Here is a 23,850-nt window from a genome sequence, read left to right as displayed (position 1 = left end):
CCATTTGAGTTTGCCTGACTAAGATTTACAAGATGACCATAGCTTGCTTCATTACTAACAATCTCCGTGGTATCGACCCTTACTCACGTAAGGTTTATTACTTGGACGACCCAGTGCACTTGCTGGTTAGTTGTGCGAAGTTGTGTAATGCCATGGTATTGAGCTACCAAGTTTTTGGGGTTCATGACCGGGGATTATGAGAGTTGTGAAAACGTATTGTTCACAATTTCGCGCACCAAATGTAAAACCCGGTTAATTAACGGCTAATTAACCCATAAATGAGAATTTATTCTGGAAAGCCTAAAATGTGATTTTTATGGCTAAATATGATAGAGGAGATTGAGACGAGAATTTCGGTACCAATTTTATAGAATTCGGACCAAGATTGGACCAAATGGGCCAAACCGGGCCAATGGGACCCAAAGTGGGCCCTTGGCCCAACATAACTAAACCAGAACCCTAGTTTTCAGCACTCTTTGTCCTCATTTGTTACACACACAAGCTGAAATTAGAGAGAAAGGGAGGAAGAACACTCTCTCAAGTTCTCTCTCTTGCTTAATGTTCAAACCACCATAACTTTTGATCTAGAGCTCCAATTGCCGCTCCGTTTGCGGCCACGTGTTCACCGCGGAGAGCTCTACAAAACCCATACAACCAATCTTGAGGTAAGCCACGTGTTTCTGTTCGAAATCTCAGCCCTTATTTTCGAGTTTCATGGGTGAAATGTTGAGATTTTAGGTTCTTTGATGTTATAGGACCCAACTCTCTTGAAGGAGAAGGTTAATCTTGTCTCCTTGGATCTTGGGTGTGGTAAGATTCTCAACCCTAGTGTATTTTGTTGTTTTATGATGTTTGGGTTTTGAGATGTTGTGTATGGGTATGATGATTGTGGCTTAGGTTGTGTATATGTGAATATTAGAGCTTGATTGGTGATTTTGAAAAGCTTGAAAAAGGGATTTGGTGGTGAAAAATCTGTTCTTGGAGGTGTTGAGGCCTTGAGAGCTTGTGGATAAGTGATTTGGAAGTGCTCCGGTGGAGCTTGGGAAAATCGGCTAAGGTATGGTTTCGGTTTCCCGTATCTAATATGTAATGTGGTAGGAAATACTTAGGCTAGAGGCCCTAAGATAGGCATTGAAATGTTGATGTTGTCGAATGATTGAGATATATGATGTGGTCATATATGTGATGATGATTAATGATGCCTTGATGGTATGATGTATGAGAAATATGCATGTTGTGATATATGCTTGAGGATTGGTTATAGTTGAATTGTGGGTTGAATCATGTTGATGGTGAGTATGATGTTGATTGTGTACAATAATGATTTATTGGGATTGGTGTTGTTGGAATTGGCATGAGGAAGAGTATATGATATGTCAATATGTTTGAGTTTGAGCCACTTGGGTGTAGTGGGTTAAAATGATGAGATAGTGATTTTGTAATTTGTGGTAAAGTGTCAATGTGTGAGTTGAGGAGGCTTGATGTTGAAATTGATGTATTTTTAATTGATTTCAAAGGAAAGGGATGAAAATGGCATGTTTTGATTGATTTTGAAAAGAGTTGGAAATGGCTTGTTTTGAAAATGGCACTTTGTGGTTTTTATGAAAAACATGGATTTTTGGGCATACTTTGGCGGGACATAACTTGGACTACGGATCTCTGTTTTGTACCAAATCTTTTTAGAAATGAAATTTGATCCGGGAAGTCCATGCCATTTGAAGAACGGGTGAAAAACAATTTAAAATGAGGAAGTTATGTCCGTTGGAAGATTGGGGTTTAAATTGGTGAATTCTGCAGCTTTTAACTTAGAAAATTTTTAGCAGAATGACCCCTTGCGCGTAGGCGCACCTGGCGCGTACGCGCCGATCTTCCAAAAAGCGTCATCCACACGTGCGCGTGATGTGCGCGGGCGCGCCGATTGTGCTGCACCCAATGCCCAGCCATTTTCCAGAGAGTTATGCCAGAACTGTGCTAGTGTTGTGCCTGGGGCACGGGGACGCCCACGCGTACGCGTGGTTGACGCGTACGCGTCGATTGGCAAATGTTTAATCCATGCGTTAGCGTGCATAACGCTTGCGCGTCGATGAAGTTTTTAAGGCCATCCGCGCGTGCGCGTGGAGTGCGCGTACGCGTGGACCTGTTTTCATCCCAAAGTTGATTTTTGAGTTTTAAAAGCCAAATTTCATACTTCTAAGCCTCCGATCTCACCACATATATCTTAAATCATTATGATATGCCTAGCTATGAGAGAAGGAGCTAGTGGATGTGGTAACTTGTGAGTGAAGCAAGGAGAAAATGAATGATCATTGAGGATCAAGCATGATTATGTGAGATGCAGAGGATGGTGGTGGAAGTGCTGGTTATGCCATTGGCCGAAGGGCCGTAATTGTTTATATATTGGCTGGTTCGGGATTGAACCGTGAGCCGGAATAGCTGTGTATGCTATGAATATTGGCTAGTTCTGGATTGAACCGTGAACCGGAATAGCTATGTATGCTATGAATATTGGCTGGTTATGGATTTAACCGTGAGCCGGAATGGCTGATATGGATGTTGATCCATGGATGAGAATTCATGCATGTTTATGCTGAATTATTGATAATTGTGATTTGCACTTCCACTATCGGAGATACGAGTTTCCCTGGGTAGTAGCAGTGGCTAGCCACCACGTGCTCCAGGTTGAGACTTGATACTCTTTTGACCCTATGTCATAAGTGTGGTCGGGCACTGTGAAAGACCCGGATGAGCTCACCCCCGTAAATATTCACCAGTGAGGGTGATGGATATAGATCATGATTATGATCAAGTTTATAACGAGTATAACTCGAGTTGGGGATGCGTGACAGAGGGACAATCCAATGGTTAGCGACCAGGACTTGTCGGGTTGGCTCTATAACCGACAAGATGATATCATCAGCCACTAGGGACAGGCATTCATCATATGCATATTATGTGAATTGTTTGAGATTGCCTATTTGACTGCATATTACTTGCTATTTGTCTAAATGCCTTACTTGTTCCTAATTGTATATTTCTTGCTTGATATAACTGTGTTTGCTACTTTATACTCCTGCTGGTGGTTGGGAGGTCTGAAGAAATTGGAAAGGGAAGTATTAGTTAGACTGAAGAATCTTTAGTCAGATGCTCTTTATGGTTTAGTTTGTTTATAAGCTTTGATATTATTTGGAAGAAGTTCTAGGATTGCCTTCGGCTTTCCTCCATTATTATGTATTATATATGTGGAAGCTGTAAAACCCGATTAATTAACGACTAATTAACCCATAAATGAGAATTTATTCTAGAAAGTCCAAAATGTGATTTTTGTGGCTAAATATGATAGAGGAGATTGAGACGAGAATTTCGGTACCAATTTTATAGAATTCGGGCCAAGATTGGGCCAAACGGGCCAAATGGACCCAAAGTGGGCCCTTGGCCCAACATAACTAAACCAAAACCCTAGTTTTCAGCATTCTCTCTCCTCACTAAACACACCCACATGCTGAAAATGGAGGCCATGGAGGGAAGAACACTCTTTCAAGTTCTCTCCCTTGCTTAATCTTCAAACCACCATAACTTTTGATCTAGAGCTCCGATTGCCGCTCCGTTTACGGTCACGCGTTCACCGCGGAGAGCTCTACAAAACCCATACCATCAATCTTGAGGTAAGCCACACTTTGCTGTTCGAAATTCCAGCCCTTATTTTCGAGTTTCATGGGTGAAATGTTGAGATTTTGGGTTCTTTGATGTTATAGGACCCAACTCTCTTGAAGGAGAAGGTTAATCTTGTCTCCTTGGACCTTGGGTGTGGTAAGATTCTCAACCCTAGTGTGATTTGTGATTTTATGATGTTTGGGTTTTTGAGATGTTGTGTATGGGTATGATGGTTGTGGCTTAAGTTGTGTATGTGTGGATATTGGAGCTTGATTGGTGATTTTGAAAAGCTTGAAAAGGGTTTCGTGGTGAAAAATCTGTTCTTGGAGGTGTTGAGGCCTTGAGAGCTTGTGGATAAGTGATTTGGAAGTGCTCCGGTGGAGCTTGGGAAAATCGGCTAAGGTATGGTTTCGGTTTCCCGTATCTAATATGTAATGTGGTAGGAAATACTTAGGCTAGAGGCCCTAAGATAGGCATTGAAATGTTGATGTTGTCGAATGATTGAGATATATGATGTGGTCATATATGTGATGATGATTAATGATGCCTTGGTGGTATGATGTATGAGAAATATGCATGTTGTGATATATGCTTGATGATTGGTTATGGTTGAATTGTGGGTTGAACCATGTTTATGGTGAGTATGATGTTGATTGTGTACAATAATGAATTATTGGGATTGGTGTTATTGGATTTGGCATGAGGAAGAGTATATGATATGTCAATATGTTTGAGTTTGAGCCACTTGGGTGAAATGGGTTAAAATGATGAGATAGTGATTTTGTAATTTGTGGTAAAGTGTCAATGTGTGAGTTGAGGAGGCTTGATGTTGAAATTGATGTATTTTGATTGATTTCAAAGGAAAGGGATGAGAATGGCATGTTTTGATTGATTTTGAAAAGAGTTGGAAATGGCTTGTTTTGAAAATGGCACTTTGTGGTTTTTATGAAAAAGATGGTTTTTGGGCATACTTTGGCGGGACATAACTTGGACTACGGATCTCTGTTTTGTACCAAATCTTTTTAGAAATGAAATTGGATCCGGGATGTCCATGCCGTTCGAAGAACGGGGGAAAAACGATTTAAAATGAGAAAGTTATGTCCATTGGAAGATTGGGGTTTAAATTGGTGAATTCTGCAGCTTTTAACTTAGAAAATTTTTAGCAGAATGACCCCTTGCGCGTGGGCGCACTTGGCGCGTGCGCGCCGTTCTTCCCGAAAATGCCATCCACGCGTGCGCGTGATGTGCGCGGGCGCGCCGATTTTGCTGCACCCAATGCCCAGCCATTTTCCAGAGAGTTATGCCAGAACTGTGCCAGTGTTGTGCCTGGGGCACGAGGACGCCAACGCGTACGCGTGGTTGACGCGTACGCGTCGATTGGCAAATGTTTAATCCACGCGTTAGCGTGCATGACGCTTGCGCGTCGATGAAGTTTTGAGGCCATTCACGCGTGCGCGTGGAGTGCGCGTACGCGTGGACCTGTTTTCATCCCAAAGTTGATTTTTGAGTTTTAAAAGCCAAATTTCATACTTCTAAGCCTCCGATCTCACCACTCATATCTTAAATCAATATGACATGCCTAGCTATTAAAAAGGGGCTAGGGAATGAGGTAACTTGCGAGTGAAGCAAGGGGAAAATGAATGATTGGTGGACGAAATTGTGATCACTATTCTTTGTACTTGTATGGATTTATTCAATAATTGTCTTTATTTGAATTCACAACTCCGTTCAACTAACCAGCAAGTGTACTGGGTCGTCCAAGTAATAAACCTTACGTGAGTAAGGGTCGATCCCGCAGAGATTGTTGGTATGAAGCAAGCTATGGTCATCTTGTAGATCTCAGTTAGTGAGTGGAATCATAGAGTCAAATGGAATTAAATTGGATAAATAAAATAAATAAAAGGGATCGAATACTTATGTAGATTCATTGGTGGGAATTTCAGATAAGCATATGGAGATACTGTATGGCTCAAGGACGCCTGCTTTCCTACTGCTTCAACTCAATCTTTCTTACTCCTTTCCATGGCAAGCTGTGTATAGGGGTTCACCATCAGCGGTGGCTACTTTCAATCCTCTCGGGAAAATGATCCTATGCGGCTGTCACTCGCACGGCTAATCGTCTGGAGGCATCACCCATGGTTGATGGCTACATCCCATCCTCGCAGTGAAAACTATGCTCACGCACTCTGTCACAGTACGGCTAATCACTGGTTGGTTCCTGCGCTTACTGGAATAGAATCCCTTGATTCTTTTGCGTCTGTCACTAACGCCCAGCACTTGCAAGTTTGAAGCACGTCACAGTCATTCATTACCGGAATCCTACTCGGAATACCACAGACAAGGTGAGACTTTCCAGATTCCCAGGATCCTACTCGGAATACCACAGACAAGGTGAGACTTTCCGGATCCTCATAAATGCCGCCATCCATCTAGCTTATACCACGAAGATTCTGTTGGGGAATCTAAGAGATACACATTCAAGCTCGGTTGCATGTAGAACGGAAGTGGTTGTCAATCACGTGCGTTCATAAGTGAGAATGATAATGATCGTCACTTTCATCATTACACTCATCATGTTCTTGGGTACGAATGAATATCTTGGAATAAGAATAAGAGAGATTTGAATAAAAGAAAATAGAATTGCATTAATACTTGAGGTACAGCAGAGCTCCACACCCTTAATCTATGGTGTGCAGAAACTCCACCGTTGAAAATACATAAGTAAAAGAGGTTCAGGCATGGCCGAATGGCCAGCCCTCTCCATGATCAAGTGACCGAATGATCAAGAGATTAAACTGTCAAAAGATGTCTAATACAATAGATAAATGTTCTATTTATAATAAACTAGCTCCTAGGGTTTACATGAGTAAGTAATTGATGCATAAATTCACTTCCGGGGCCCACTTGGTGTATGTTTGGGCTAAGCTTGATCAATCCACGAGCTAAGGCTTCTCTTGGAGTTGAACTCCAAGTTATGACGTGTTTTGGGCGTTCAACTCCGGATCATGACGTTTTTCTGGCGTTTAACTCCAGACAGCAGCATGTACTCGGCGTTCAACGCCAAGTTACGTCATCATTCTTCGAATAAAGTATGAACTATTATATATTGCTGGAAAGCCCTGGATGTCTACTTTCCAACGCTGTTGAGAGCGCGCCAATTGGAGTTCTGTAGCTCCAGAAAATCCACTTCGAGTGCAGGGAGGTCAGATTCCGACAGCATCAGCAGTCCTTTTGTCAGCCTTCTTCAGAGTTTTGCTCAAGTCCCTCAATTTCAGCCAGAATTTACCTGAAATCACAGAAAAACACACAAACTCATAGTAAAGTCCAGAAATGTGAATTTAGCATAAAAACTAATGAAAACATCCCTAAAAGTAGCTCAAACTTACTAAAAACTATCTAAAAACAATGCCAAAAAGCGTATAAATTATCCGCTCATCACAACACCAAACTTAAATTGTTGCTTGTCCCCAAGCAACTGAAAATCAATTAGGATAAAAAGAAGAGAATATACTATAAATTCCAGAATATCAATGAATATTAATTTAATTAGATGAGCGGGACTTGCAGCTTTTTGCTTCTGAACAGTTTTGGCATCTCACTTTTTCCTTTGTAGTTTAGAGTGATTGGCGTCTCTGGGAACTTAGAATTTTGGATAGTGTTATTGACTTTCCTAGTTAAGCATGTTGATTCTTGAACACAGCTACTTATGAGTCTTGGCCATGGCCCTAAGCACTTTGTCTTCCAGTATTACCACCGGATACATAAATGCCACAGACACATAACTGGGTGAACCTTTTCAGATTGTGACTCAGCTTTGCTAGAGTCCCCAGTTAGTGGTGTCCAGAGCTCTTAAGCACACTCTTTTGCTTTGGATCACGACTTTAACCACTCAGTCTCAAGCTTTTCACTTGGACCTTCATGACACAAGCACATGGATAGGGACAGCTTGATTTAGCCGCTTAGGCCTGGATTTTATTTCCTTGGGCCCTCCTATCCATTGATGCTCAAAGCCTTGGATCCTTTTTACCCTTGCCTTTTGGTTTTAAGGGCTATTGGCTTTTTCTACTGCTCCTTCTTTTTCTTTCTATTTTTTTTCGCCACTTTTTTTTTTTCGCAAGCTTCCTTTTTCACTGCTTTTTCTTGCTTCAAGAATTAATTTCATGATTTTTCAGATCATCAATAACATTTCTCTTTGTTCATCATTCTTTCAAGAGCCAACAATTTTAACACTCATAAACAACAAGATCAAAAATATGCACTGTTCAAGCATTCATTCAGAAAACAAAAAGTATTGCCACCACATCAATATAATTAAATTAAATTCAAGGATAAATTTGAAATTCATGTACTTCTTGTTCTTTTGAATTAAAACATTTTTCATTTAAGAGAGGTGAAGGATTAATGGATTTTATTCATAGCTTTAAGGCATGGTTACATACTAATGATCATGAAGTAGAGACACAAAACATAGATAAACACAACATTAAAAACCGAAAACAGAAAGAAATAAAGAACAAGGAATGAATCCACCTGAGTGAGGGTGGCGCCTTCTTAAAGGTCCAATGGTGCTTTTTGAGCTCCTCTATGTCTCTTCCTTGCTTCTGTTGAATGATTCCTAGTAATTTTGGTGTTGCTACCCTTAGTTGCTTCCAATATTTGTGTGGAGGATAACTTATTCCCTGAGGTATCTCAGGGATCTCTTGATTTGCAGCCACATGTTCTACCACTGAGCTATGACGGCTTATAGTCTTTCCATCTCCCAAGACTCAGAGGTGGAAGCTTTTGTTTTCCCTTTGAGGTTTCTCTGGCTTTAGGTGCCATTAATGGTAATGGAAAAGCAAAAAAGCTATGCTTTTACCACACCAACTTAAAATATTGCTCGCCCTTGAGCAAGAAAGAAAAGAAGAGAAGAAGAAGAAGAAGAAGAAGAAGAGAATGGAGGTGAGTGAGGGGAGATGGATTCGGTTATATGGGTGGGATTGGGTGGGAAAGAGAAGTTGAATTGTAAAGGTAGGTGAGGTGTATGGGGAAGAGTGGATAGATGTAGGTGGTGAATGAAAAATAGAAGGGATGACCATGAATGGAAAGAGAGAGGGCGAGGTAGGTGGGGATCCTGTGGGGTCCACAGATCCTGAGGTGAAAAGAAATACCATTCCTTCACCATATAGGCATGTAAAATGCCTTCGTGCATCATTCTGGCGTTTAAACGCCCATTGGTGCACGTTCTGGGCGTTCAACGCCCATGTAATGCATGTTTCTGGCGTTGAACGCCAGTTTCATGCTTGTTACTGGCGTTCAGCGCCAGTTTGTCCTCTCTGGGCACATTCCTGGTGTTCAGCGCCAGGATGTTGGTTGTTTCTGGCGTTCAGCGCCAGAATGGTGCTCTGTTCTGGCGTTGAACGCCGGCCAGATGCACCTTACTGGTGTTGAACGCCAGCCCGTGCGTCCTCCAGGGTGAAAAAATTTTTTCTTCTGTTTTTGACTCTGTTTTTAATTTTTTTGATTTTTTTCGTGACTCCTCATGATCATGTACCTAATAAAACACAAAATAACAATAAAATAAAAATTAGATAAATAAAATTGGGTTGCCTCCCAACAAGCGCTTCTTTAATGTCAATAGCTTGACAGTGGCTCTCATGGAGCCACAAGATGATCAGGTCAATGTTAGTGTGTAGTCCCAACACCAAACTTAGAGTTTGGATATGGGGTCTGAACACCAAACTTAGAGTTTGGTTGTGGCTTCACAACACCAAACTTAGAGTTTGACTGTGTGGGCTCTTCTTGACTCTGAACTGAGAGAAGCTCTTCATGCTTACTCTCTTTTGTCACAGAGGGATGGCCATGTGCCTTAAACACAAGGTAGTCCCCATTCAATTGAAGGACTAACTCACCTCTGTTGACATCTATCACAGCTCCTGCTGTGGCTAGGAAAGGTCTTCCAAGGATGATGCAATCATCCTCTTCCTTCCTAGTGTCTAAGATTATGAAATCAGTAGGGATGTAAAGGCCTTCAACCTTTACTAACACGTCCTCTACTATTCCATAGGCTTGTCTCAATGACTTATCTGCCAATTGCAATGAGAACAAGGCAGGTTGTACCTCAATGATCCCCAGCTTCTCCATTATAGAGAGTGGCATAAGATTTATCCCTGACCCTAGATCACATAGAGCTTTTTCAAAGCTCATGGTGCCTATGGTGCAAGGTATTAAGAACTTGCCAGGATCTTGTTTCTTTTGAGGTAGAGTTTTCTGAATCCAAGTATCCAGTTCATTAATGAGCAAGGGAGGTTCACTTTCCCAAGTCTCATTACCAAACAACTTGGCATTCAGCTTCATGATAGCTCCTAAGTATTGAGCAATTTGCTCTCCAGTCACATCTTCATCCTCTTCAGAGGAAGAATAGTCTTCAGAGCTCATGAATGGCAGAAGGAGATTTAATGGAATCTCTATGGTCTCTAGATGGGCCTCAGATTCCTTTGGATCCTTAATAGGAAACTCCTTTTTTCTTGAAGGACGTCCCAGGAGGTCTTCCTCACTAGGATTTTCGTCCTCCTCCTCCCTGGTGCATTCGGCCACTTTGATTAAATCAATGGCCTTGCACTCTCCTTTTGGATTCTCTTCTGTATTGCTTGGGAGAATACTGGGAGGAGTTTCAATAACTTTCTTACTCAGCTGGCCCACTTGTGCCTCCAAATTTCTAATGGAGGATCTTGTTTCATTCATGAAACTGAAAGTGGCTTTTGACAGATCAGAGACTATATTGGCTAAATTAGAAGTGTTTTGTTCTGAATTCTCTGTCTGTTGCTGAGAAGATGATGGATATGGCTTACTATTGCTCAGCCTATTGCGTCCACCATTGTTAAAGCCTTGTTGAGGCTTTTGTTGATCCTTCCAGGAGAAATTTGGATGATTTCTCCATGATGGGTTATAGGTGTTTCCATAAGGTTCACCCATGTAATTAACCTCTGCCATGGCAGGGTTCTCAGGATCATAAGCTTCTTCAGAAGCTGCCTCTCTAGTGCTGTTGGATGCATGTTGCAATCCATTCAGATTTTGAGAGATGATGTTGACCTGTTGAGTCAACATTTTGTTCTGAGCCAATATGGCATTCAGAGCATCAATTTCAAGAACTCCTTTCTTCTGAGGTATCCCATTATTCACAGAATTCCTCTCAGAGGTGTACATGAACTGGTTGTTTGCAATCATGTCAATGAGTTCTTGAGCCTCTTCAGGCGTTTTCTTCAGGTGAATAGATCCACCTGCAGAATGGTCCAGTGACATTTTCGAAAATTCAGAGAGACCATAATAGAATATATCTAATAGGGTCCATTCTGAAAACATGTCAGATGGACATCTTTTGGTCAGCTGCTTGTATCTTTCCCAAGCCTCATAGAGGGATTCACCATTTTTTGTTTGAAGGTTTGAACATCCACTCTCAGCTTGCTCAGCTTTTGAGGAGGAAAGAATTTATCCAAGAAGGCAGTGACCAGCTTATCCCAGGAGTCCAGGCTATTCTTAGGTTGTGAATCCAACCATATTCTAGCTCTGTCTCTTACAGCAAAAGGGAAAAGCATGAGTCTGTAGACTTCAGGATCAACTCCATTCGTCTTTACAGTCTCACAGATCTGCAAGAACTCAGTTAAAAACTGATAAGGATCTTCAGATGGAAGTCCATAAAACTTGCAGTTTTGTTGCATCAAGGCAACTAGCTGAGGTTTCAGCTCAAAGTTATTGGCTCCAATGGCAGGAATGGAGATGCTTCTTCCATCAAACTTGGATGTTGGCTTTGTGAAGTCACCAAGCATTCTCCTTGCATTATTATTATTATTATTTTCGGCTGCCATCTCCTTCTCTTGTTCGAAAATTTCTGAAAGGTTATTTCTGGATTGTTGTAATTTAGCTTCTCTTAATTTTCTCTTCAGAGTCCTTTCAGGTTCTGGATCAACTTCAACAAGAGTGCCCTTTTCCCTGTTCCTGCTCATATGAAAGAGAAGAAAACAAGAAAAGAAAGAGGAATCCTCTATGTCACAGTATAGAGATTCCCTTATGTTAGTAGAAGAAGAAAGGGGTATAAGAAAGAAGAAGGATGGATTCGGATTTTTGGATGAGGAGAGGTGAAGAGAAGTGTTAGTAATTAAATAATTAAATAGTAGAAGAAAAGAGAAGGAAGATTTCGAAAATAATTTTTGAAAAAGAGGTTAGTAATTTTCGAAAATCAAAGACAAAATATAATTAAAATTAAAATTTAAAACAAAAAGAATTTTTTGAAAAAGAGAGGGAGAATTTTCGAAAATTAGAGAGGGAAAAGTAGTTAGGTGGTTTTGAAAAAGATAAGAAACAATCAAAAAGTTAGTTAGTTGATTGAAAAAGATTTGAAATCAAATTTTGAAAAAGATAAGAAGATAAGAAGTTAGATAAGATATTTTGAAATTAAATTTTGAAAAAGATAAAATTTTGAAAAAGATAAGATAAAAGATAAAAAGATTTAATTTTAAAATTGACTTAACTAACAAGAAACTACAAGATAAGATTCTAGAACTTAAAGATTGAACCTTTCTTAACAAGAAAGTAACAAACTTCAAATTTTTGAACCAATCACATTAATTGTTAGCTAATTTTCGAAAATATGATATATAAAGATAAGAAAAAGATTTTGAAAATATTTTGAAAAAGATTTTTGAAATTTTCGAAATTTATAAAAAAATGAAAAAGATATGACTTTTGAAAAAGATTTTGAAAAGATAAGATTTTTAAAATTGAAATTTTGACTTGACTTGTAAGAAACAACTAATTTTAAAAATTTTTGACCAAGTCAACCCAGAATTTCGAAAATTTGGAGGAAAATAAGGAAAAGATATTTTTTGATTTTTGAATTTTTAAAGAAAAACACAAAAATGACCCAAAACATGAAAATTTTGGATCAAGACACAAGATGCATGCAAGAATGCTATGAATGTCAAGATGAACACCAAGAACACTTTGAAGATCATGATGAACATCAAGACATAATTTTGAAAAATTTTTTATGCAAAGAAAACATGCAAGACATCAAACTTAGAAATCTTTAATGCATGGAAAATATGAATGCAAAAGTGCTCATGAAAAACAACAAAAGACACAAAACAAGAAATCATCAAGATCAAACAAGAAGACTTGTCAAGAACAACTTGAAGATCATGAAGAACACTATGAATGCATGAAATTTTCGAAAAAATGCAAGAAAAATTTTAAAAGCATGCAATTGACACCAAACTTAAAAATTGACTCAAGACTCAAACAAGAAACACAAAATATTTTTGGTTTTTATGATTTTATGATTTTTTTTGTATTTTTATTATTTTTTTTTCGAAAATATTTTTGGAAAAACAAAAAATAAAAGAAAAATTTTTGAAAAATATTTTTGAAAAGAAAATTACCTAATCTGAGCAACAAGATGAACCGTCAGTTGTCCATACTCGAACAATCCCCGGCAACGGCGCCAAAAACTTGGTGGACGAAATTGTGATCACTATTCTTTGTACTTGTATGGATTTATTCAATAATTGTCTTTATTTGAATTCACAACTCCGTTCAACTAACTAGCAAGTGTACTGGGTCGTCCAAGTAATAAACCTTACGTGAGTAAGGGTCGATCCCACAGAGAATGTTGGTATGAAGCAAGCTATGGTCATCTTGTAGATCTCAGTTAGTGAGTGGAATCATAGAGTCAAATGGGATTAAACTGGATAAATAAAATAAATAAAAGGGATAGAATACTTATGTAGATTCATTGGTGGGAATTTCAGATAAGCATATGGAGATACTGTATGGCTCAAGGACGCCTGCTTTCCTACTGCTTCAACTCAATCTTTCTTACTCCTTTCCATGGCAAGCTGTGTATAGGGGTTCACCATCAGTGGTGGCTACTTTCAATCCTCTCGGGAAAATGATCCTATGCGGCTGTCACTCGCACGGCTAATCGTCTGGAGGCATCACCCATGGTTGATGGCTACATCCCATCCTCGCAGTGAAAACTATGCTCACGCACTCTGTCACAGTACGGCTAATCACTGGTTGGTTCCTGCGCCTACTGGAATAGAATCCCTTGATTCTTTTGCGTCTATCACTAACGCCCAGCACTTGCAAGTTTGAAGCACGTCACAGTCATTCATTACCGGAATCCTACTCGGAATACCACAGACAAGGTGAGACTTTCCGGATTCCCAGGATCCTACTCGGAATACCACAGACAAGGTGAGACTTTCCGGATCCTCATAAATGCCGTCACCCATCTAGCTTATACCACGAAGATTCTGTTGGGGAATCTAAGAGATACACATTCAAGCTCGGTTGCATGTAGAACGAAAGTGGTTGTCAATCACGTGCGTTCATAAGTGAGAATGATAATGATCGTCACTTTCATCATTACACTCATCATGTTCTTGGGTACGAATGAATATCTTGGAATAAGAATAAGAGAGATTTGAATAAAAGAAAATAGAATTGCATTAATACTTGAGGTACAGCAGAGCTCCACACCCTTAATCTATGGTGTGCAGAAACTCCACCGTTGAAAATACATAAGTAAAAGAGGTTCAGGCATGGCCGAATGGCCAGCCCTCTCCATGATCAAGTGACCGAATGATCAAGAGATTAAACTGTCAAAAGATGTCTAATACAATAGATAAATGTTCTATTTATAATAAACTAGCTCCTAGGGTTTACATGAGTAAGTAATTGATGCATAAATTCACTTCCGGGGCCCACTTGGTGTATGTTTGGGCTGAGCTTGATCAATCCACGAGCTAAGGCTTCTCTTGGAGTTGAACTTCGAGTTATGACGTGTTTTGGGCGTTCAACTCCGGATCATGACGTTTTTCTGGCGTTTAACTCCAGACAGCAGCATGTACTTGGCGTTCAACGCCAAGTTACGTCGTCATTCTTCGAATAAAGTATGGATTATTATATATTGCTGGAAAGCCCTGGATGTCTACTTTCCAACGCCGTTGATAGCGCGCCAATTGAAGTTCTGTAGCTCCAGAAAATCCACTTCGAGTGCAGGGAGGTCAGATTCCGACAGCATCAGCAGTCCTTTTGTCAGCCTTCTTCAGAGTTTTGCTCAAGTCCCTCAATTTCAGCCAGAATTTACCTGAAATCACAGAAAAACACACAAACTCATAGTAAAATCCAGAAATGTGAATTTAGCATAAAAACTAATGAAAACATCCCTAAAAGTAGCTCAAACTTACTAAAAACTATCTAAAAACAATGCCAAAAAGCGTATAAATTATCCGCTCATCAATGATCATTGAGGATCAAGCATGATTATGTGAGATGCGGAGGATGGTGGTGGAAGTGCTGGTTATGCCATTGGCTGAAGGGCCATAATTGTTTATATATTGGCTGGTTCTGGATTGAACCGTGAGCCGGAATAGCTGTGTATGCTATGAATATTGGCTGGTTATGGATTTAACCGTGAGCCGGAATATGCAAGTTTATGGATGTTGATCCATGGATGAGATTCATGCAAGTTTATGCTGAATTATTGATAATTGTGATTTGCACTTCCACTATCGGAGATACGAGTATCCTTGGGTAGTAGCAGTGGCTAGCCACCATGTGCTCCAGGTTGAGACTTGATACTCTTTTGACCCTATGTCATAAGTGTGGCCGGGCACTGTGAAAGACCCGGATGAGCTCGCCCCCGTAAATATTCACCAGTGAGGGTGATGGATATAGATCATGATTATGATCAAGTTTATGATGAGTATAACTCGAGTTGGGGACGCATGACAGAGGGACAGTCCAATGGTTAGCTACCAGGACTTGTCGGGTTGGCTCTATAACCGACAGATGATATCATCAGCCACTAGGGACAGGCATTCATCATATGCATATTATGTGAATTGTTTGAGATTGCCTATTTGACTGCACATTACTTGCTAATTGTCTAAATGCCTTACTTGTTCCTAATTGTATATTTCTTGTCTGATATAACTGTGTTTGCTATATTATACTCCTGCTGGTGGTTGGGAGGTCTGAAGGAATTGGAAAGGGAAGTATTAGTTAGACTGAAGTATCTTTAGTCAGATGCCCTTTATGGTTTAGCTTGTTTATAAGCTTTGATATTATCTGGAGGAAGTTCTAGGATTGCCTTTGGCTTTCCTCCATTATTATGTATTATATATGTGGAAGCTGTTACCATGCTGGGGACCTCTGGTTCTCACCCATGCGGATTTTGTGGTTTTCAGATGCAGGACGTGAGGTTTCCCGCTGAGGCATGCTGGAGACTTCTATTTTTGTGAAGATCCTTTGTTCTCGGGGCTATGTTTTGGTTTATATGTTTTGCTTAGATACTTTTATCTCCATTAAATAATATAAACTGTGATGACTCCTCTTATGGGAGATTTTGGAGAATAGGTTTTATGTATTTGTGTCCCTTTGGGTTTCCTTTGGGGTTTTCCTTATTTTTTTTATCATATGTATATATTGCTATGCTCGGACCGGTTATCTTCGCAGCCGGATCTTGAGTCTTGATATTCCTGTTTTTGACACTCCTTTGTATATATATAACCATGCGTTGGTTATCCTCGTTCGTTTTGATCGGAGTGTTGCGCTTTCGAGTTGCGGTTTTTGTTTACCCCTTTTTCTACAAAGGCTCCTAGTTATAATCAATCATTCATACTACTATACGTACTAAATTTTTATTTTAGAGGTCGTAATACCTTGCCATCTCTGAATTATGACTTAAGCATAAGACTCTGTATGGTAGGGTGTTACATATATTATGGCAGAAAGTCAAAATTTAGTCATAATTCAGAGGAGTTCTATAAGAAGTACTTTCCGACTTCTGCTAGGACGGCCAAGGAACTTGAATTGTTACAACTGAAGCAGGGTACTATGTCCATATCAGAGTATACTGACAAGTTTGAGGAGCTGTTCAGGTTCTCTCGTATGTGCCAAGAGACTCCGGTGGAATATGAGGAATGGAAGTGTGTTAAGTATGAAGGAGGACTCCGGAGTGATATCTTTAGTTCAGTGGGACCAATGGAGATTAGGACTTTCTCCGAGTTGGTAAACAAGTGTAGGGTTGCTGAAGAGTGTGTGAAGAGGGCAACCGCTGAGAAAGGGAGTCAAAAGGGATCATTCCCACAGAACCGAGGGAAGAGCTTTGCACCTAGAGGTCCGTCTTTCAAGAGGGGAAGCTCTTTTAGGAGGCCCAACAACAACAACAACTCCCAAGGGAAGAAGTTTGGGAAGCAGCCTCAGAATGATCAAGCTTGTACTAGGTGTGGAAGTCACCATTCGGGAATACCATGCAAGGCCGGATGGGGTTTGTGCTACACTTGTGGAAAGGTGGGGCATAAAGCCGCAAATTGTCCTGAGAGGCAGAAACAAGGTGCTGAGAAAGCACAACAGACGGGTCGGGTGTTCACTACTTCAGCTGTAGGAGCTGAGGGATCCGAGACACTTATTCGAGGTAACTGTGAAATGGCTGGTCAAACTTTAAATGCTTTATTTGATTCTGGAGCATCGCATTCATTCATTGCATTTGAGAAAGCCCATGAGTTAGGATTGAAGATTGTAACTTTAGGTTATGATCTAAGAGTGTACAATGCTACCCATGAAGCCATGGTAACTAGGCTAGGATGCCCGGAAGTTTCCTTTAGGTTCAAGCAGCGTGATTTTATTCATAATTTAGTCTGCTTACCGATGATTGGTCTTGATCTTATCTTGGGATTGGACTGGTTATCTAAGAACCATGTTCTGCTAGATTGTTCTACAAAGTCGGTGTACTTTATGCCGGAAGATACTGAAGGGCCAGTCGTGGTGAATAATTATTACTTGAATTCGATGATGGTGAACTGTTCCGGAACCGAATGTCAGGGTATCCTGTTGTTAGCCGCGGGTGTTTCGGGTGATGATCAAAGGTTGGAACAGATTCCGGTTGTGTGTGAGTTTCTGGAAGTGTTTTCCGATGATATTGATGAGTTTCCACCTAACCGAGAGGTTGAGTTTGCTATTGAATTGGTGCCCGGGGCGGGACCAATCTCAAGTGCTCCTTATAGGATGTCACCGTTAGAGATGAACGAGCTAAAGTCTCAGTTAGAGGATTTGTTGGGAAAGAATTTTATACGACCAAGTGTATCTCCGTGGGGTGCTCCAGTGTTACTGGTGAAGAAGAAGGATGGGAGTATGCGGCTCTGTGTGGATTACAAGCAGTTGAACAAGGTTACAATAAAGAATAAGTACCCATTGCCGAGAATTGATGATCTCATGGATCAGTTACAAGGAGCTGGAGTTTTCTCCAAGATCGATTTGCGATCCGGTTATCACTAGATAAGGGTGAGGAGTGAGGATATTCCTAAGACCGCTTTTAGGACTCGTTATGGTCATTACGAGTACACTGTAATGTCTTTCGGGTTGACAAACGCTCCAGCAGTGTTCATGGATTACATGAATAGAGTTTTCCGTCCGTTTCTGGATAAATTAGTTGTTGTCTTCATTGATGACATACTGATTTATTCCAAGACTGAAGAAGAGCATGTGGAACACTTGAGGACCGTGTTACAGATTCTAAAGGAGAAGAAACTTTATGCAAAACTGTCTAAGTGTGAGTTTTGGAAGAGTGAGGTGAAGTTTTTGGGCCACGTGGTGAGTAAGAAGGGAATAGCCGTAGATCCAACTAAGGTGGAAGCTGTGATGGATTGGAAGCAACCAACCACCGTAACAGAGATAAGGAGTTTTCTGGGTTTAGCTGGCTATTACCGAAGGTTTATCAAAGGCTTTTCACAGATAGCTTTGCCAATGACAAAGTTAACCCGCAAAGACACTCCGTTTGTTTGGACTCCTGAATGCGAGGAGAGCTTTCAGACATTGAAGAAAAAGTTGACCACCGCACCTGTGTTAGTGTTACCTGAGCCGAACGAGCCATTTGAGGTGTATTGTGATGCCTCATTGAAGGGTTTAGGGTGCGTGCTGATGCAGCATCATAATGTGGTGGCGTATGCCTCACGACAGTTGAGACCTCATGAAGTTAGTTACCCTACGCACGATTTGGAACTCGCTGCGGTTGTGTTTGCCTTGAAGGTGTGGAGGCATTATCTCTATGGGGTTAAGTTCCAAGTTTTCTCTGATCATAAGAGCTTGAAGTACCTCTTTGATCAGAAAGAGCTTAATATGAGGCAGAGAAGGTGGATGGAATTGTTGACGGACTACGACTTTGAGTTGCAATACCATCCGGGAAAAGCGAATGTAGTGGCGGATGCTTTAAGTCGAAAGTCATTATATGCGGCTTGGATGATGCTTCAAGAGGAGAAGTTGCTCAAGGGATTTGAGAGTCTGAAAATTGGTGCTCGAGAAGTATCCGGAACTTTGTGTTTGAGCCGATTAGAGATCTCAAGTGATTTTAAGTCCGAACTCCTAAAGGCTCATCAAAATGATGAAGCGTTATGGAAGGTGTTACTGGCTATTGAGCAAGGAAAACAATGTAGAGTGTCGGAAGAAAAAGATGGGTTATGGAGATTCAAGGGTAGGATCATTGTGCCGGATGTTGGCACTTTGAGGCAAGATATTTTAAAGGAGGCACACAAAAGCGGATTCTCCATTCACCCGGGAAGTACTAAGATGTACCATGATTTAAAGGCAATGTTCTGGTGGCCGGGTATGAAGAATGATGTGGCGGAATATGTTTCAAAGTGCTTAACTTGTCAAAAGGTAAAGATTGAACATCAAAGACCTTCCGGGATGTTGCAACCTTTAGAGATTCCACAATGGAAGTGGGAAAGTATTGCAATGGACTTTGTGTCGGGATTGCCAAGGACTAGGGCTGGTTTTGATGCTATTTGGGTGAATGTGGACCGACTGACGAAGTCAGCTCACTTTTTACCCATTCGGATGACTTACACCCTTGAGGAGTTAGCACGGTTATACATAAAGGAGATTGTGAGACTTCATGGTGTACCTGCTACTATAATCTCTGACAGAGATCCTCGTTTCACTTCAAGGTTTTGGGGTGCATTTCAGAAAGCTTTTGGAACCCGATTAAGCTTGAGCACGGCTTACCATCCTCAAACAGATGGTCAATCCGAGAGGACGATCCAAATACTAGAGGATATGTTGAGAGCTTGTGTTTTGGACCAACCAGCGAGTTGGGATCGGTATATGCCATTGGTGGAGTTTGCATACAATAATAGTTATCATGCGAGCATCGGAATGGCTCCGTATGAGGCCTTGTATGGGAGGAAATGTCAATCTCCGCTATGTTGGTATGAAACTGGAGAGAAAAGCTTGTTAGGGCCAGAAATGATAGCTGAGACTACTGAACAAGTCAAGAAAATCCATGATAGGATGCTTACAGCGCAGAGTCGTCAAAAGAGTTACGCCGATCAGAGGCAAAAGCCCTTAGAATTTGAGGAAGGAGACCATGTCTTCCTTAAGGTTACTCCGACCACGGGAGTAGGTAAGGCGATTAAAGCAAAGAAGTTGAATCCTCGATACATTGGTCCATTTCAAATCCTGGAGAGGGTTGGACCGGTGGCATATCGGATGGCTCTACCACCTCATCTTTCGAACCTGCACGACGTGTTTCACGTGTCGCAGCTTCGGAAGTACATCCTTGATGCTAGCCATGTGTTAGAACCTGAGTCGTTTCAGTTAAGAGAAGATTTGACGCTTCCAGTGGCTCCAGTCAGAATTGATGATACTACTATCAAACGGTTGCGTGGAAAAGAGGTTTCATTAGTCAAAGTGGCATGGAGTCGAGGCGGTGTTGAGGAACACACTTGGGAACTTGAGTCGGAGATGCGAACGGACTATCCGCATTTATTCTCAGGTAATTGCATTTTGAATTTTGTGGGCAAAATTCCCAATTAGGTGGGTAGAATGTAAAACCCGGTTAATTAACGGCTAATTAACCCATAAATGAGAATTTATTCTGGAAAGCCTAAAATGTGATTTTTATGGCTAAATATGATAGAGGAGATTGAGACGAGAATTTCGGTACCAATTTTATAGAATTCGGACCAAGATTGGACCAAACGGGCCAAACCGGGCCAATTGGACCCAAAGTGGGCCCTTGGCCCAACATAACTAAACCAAAACCCTAGTTTTCAGCACTCTCTCTCCTCATTTGTTACACACACAAGCTGAAATTAGAGAGAAAGGGAGGAAGAACACTCTCTCAAGTTCTCTCTCTTGCTTAATCTTCAAACCACCATAACTTTTGATCTAGAGCTCCAATTGCCGCTCTGTTTGCGGCCACGTGTTCACCGCGGAGAGCTCTACAAAACCCATACAACCAATCTTGAGGTAAGCCACGTGTTTCTGTTCGAAATCTCAGCCCTTATTTTCGAGTTTCATGGGTGAAATGTTGAGATTTTGGGTTCTTTGATGTTATAGGACCCAACTCTCTTGAAGGAGAAGGTTAATCTTGTCTCCTTGGATCTTGGGTGTGGTAAGATTCTCAACCCTAGTGTATTTTGTTGTTTTATGATGTTTGGGTTTTGAGATGTTGTGTATGGGTATGATGATTGTGGCTTAGGTTGTGTATATGTGAATATTGGAGCTTGATTGGTGATTTTGAAAAGCTTGAAAAAGGGATTTGGTGGTGAAAAATCTGTTCTTGGAGGTGTTGAGGCCTTGAGAGCTTGTGGATAAGTGATTTGGAAGTGCTCCGGTGGAGCTTGGGAAAATCGGCTAAGGTATGGTTTCGGTTTCCCGTATCTAATATGTAATGTGGTAGGAAATACTTAGGCTAGAGGCCCTAAGATAGGCATTGAAATGTTGATGTTGTTGAATGATTGAGATATATGATGTGGTTATATATGTGATGATGATTAATGATGCCTTGATGGTATGATGTATGAGAAATATGCATGTTGTGATATATGATTGAGGATTGGTTATAGTTGAATTGTGGGTTGAATCATGTTGATGGTGAGTATGATGTTGATTGTGTACAATAATGATTTATTGGGATTGGCGTTGTTGGAATTGGCATGAGGAAGAGTATATGATATGTCAATATGTTTGAGTTTGAGCCACTTGGGTGTAGTGGGTTAAAATGATGAGATAGTGATTTTGTAATTTGTGGTAAAGTGTCAATGTGTGAGTTGAGGAGGCTTGATGTTGAAATTGATGTATTTTTAATTGATTTCAAAGGAAAGGGATGAAAATGGCATGTTTTGATTGATTTTGAAAAGAGTTGGAAATGGCTTGTTTTGAAACTGGCACTTTGTGGTTTTTATGAAAAACATGGATTTTTGGGCATACTTTGGCGGGACATAACTTGGACAACGGATCTCTGTTTTGTACCAAATCTTTTTAGAAATGAAATTTGATCCGGGAAGTCCATGCCGTTCGAAGAACGGGTGAAAAATGATTTAAAATGAGGAAGTTATGTCCGTTGGAAGATTGGGGTTTAAATTGGTGAATTCTGCAGCTTTTAACTTAGAAAATTTTTAGCAGAATGACCCCTTGCGCGTAGGCGCACCTGGCGCATACGCGCCGATCTTCCAGAAAGCGTCATCCACGCGTGCGCGTGATGTGCGCGGGCGCGCCGATTGTGCTGCACCCAATGCCCAGCCATTTTCCAGAGAGTTATGCCAGAACTGTGCCAGTGTTGTGCCTGGGGCACGAGGACGCCCACGCGTACGCGTGGTTGACGCGTACGTGTCGATTGGCAAATGTTTAATCCACGCGTTAGCGTGCATGACGCTTGCGCGTCGATGAAGTTTTTGAGGCCATCCGCGCGTGCGCGTGGAGTGCGCGTACGCGTGGACCTGTTTTCATCCCAAAGTTGATTTTTGAGTTTTAAAAGCCAAATTTCATACTTCTAAGCCTCCGATCTCACCACTTATATCTTAAATCATTATGATATGCCTAGCTATGAGAGAAGGAGCTAGTGGATGTGGTAACTTGCGAGTGAAGCAAGGAGAAAATGAATGATCATTGAGGATCAAGCATGATTATGTGAGATGCGGAGGATGGTGGTGGAAGTGCTGGTTATGCCATTGGCCGAAGGGCCGTAATTGTTTATATATTGGCTGGTTCTGGATTGAACCGTGAGCCGGAATAGCTGTGTATGCTATGAATATTGGCTGGTTCTGGATTGAACTGTGAGCCGGAATAGCTGTGTATGCTATGAATATTGGCTGGTTATGGATTTAACCGTGAGCCGGAATGGCTGATATGGATGTTGATCCATGGATGAGAATTCATGCATGTTTATGCTGAATTATTGATAATTGTGATTTGCACTTCCACTATCGGAGATACGAGTTTCCCTGGGTAGTAGCAGTGGCTAGCCACCACGTGCTCTAGGTTGAGACTTGATACTCTTTTGACCCTATGTCATAAGTGTGGCCGGGCACTGTGAAAGACCCGGATGAGCTCGCCCCCGTAAATATTCACCAGTGAGGGTGATGGATATAGATCATGATTATGATCAAGTTTATAACGAGTATAACTCGAGTTGGGGATGCGTGACAGAGGGACAGTCCAATGGTTAGCGACCAGGACTTGTCGGGTTGGCTCTATAACCGACAAGATGATATCATCAGCCACTAGGGACAGGCATTCATCATATGCATATTATGTGAATTGTTTAAGATTGCCTATTTTACTGCATATTACTTGCTATTTGTCTAAATGCCTTACTTGTTCCTAATTGTATATTTCTTGCTTGATATAACTGTGTTTGCTACTTTATACTCCTGCTGGTGGTTGGGAGGCCTGAAGGAATTGGAAAGGGAAGTATTAGTTAGACTGAAGAATCTTTAGTCAGATGCCCTTTATGGTTTAGTTTGTTTATAAGCTTTGATATTATTTGGAGGAAGTTCTAGGATTGCCTTCGGCTTTCCTCCATTATTATGTATTATATATGTGGAAGCTGTTACCATGCTGGGACCTCTGGTTTTCACCCATGCGGATTTTGTGGTTTTTCAGATGCAGGACGTGAGGTTTCCCGCTGATGCATGCTGGGGACTTCTATATTTGCGAAGATCCTTGGTTCTCGGGGCAATGTTTTGGTTTATATGTTTTGCTTAGATACTTCTATCTCCATTAAATAATACAAACTGTGATGACTCCTCTTATGGGAGATTTTGGAGAATAGGTTTTATGTATTTGCGTCCCTTTGGGTTTCCTTTGGGGTTTTCCTTATTTTATCATATGTATACATATTGCTATGCTCGGACCGGTTATCTTCGCAGCCGGATT

This window comes from Arachis hypogaea, chromosome 6, assembly GCF_003086295.3.
Source record: "Arachis hypogaea cultivar Tifrunner chromosome 6, arahy.Tifrunner.gnm2.J5K5, whole genome shotgun sequence".
In the NCBI taxonomy this organism is placed as follows: Eukaryota; Viridiplantae; Streptophyta; class Magnoliopsida; order Fabales; family Fabaceae; genus Arachis; species Arachis hypogaea.
The sequence above is the reverse complement of the archived record's forward strand: the minus strand, read 5'-3'. Positions refer to the sequence as shown.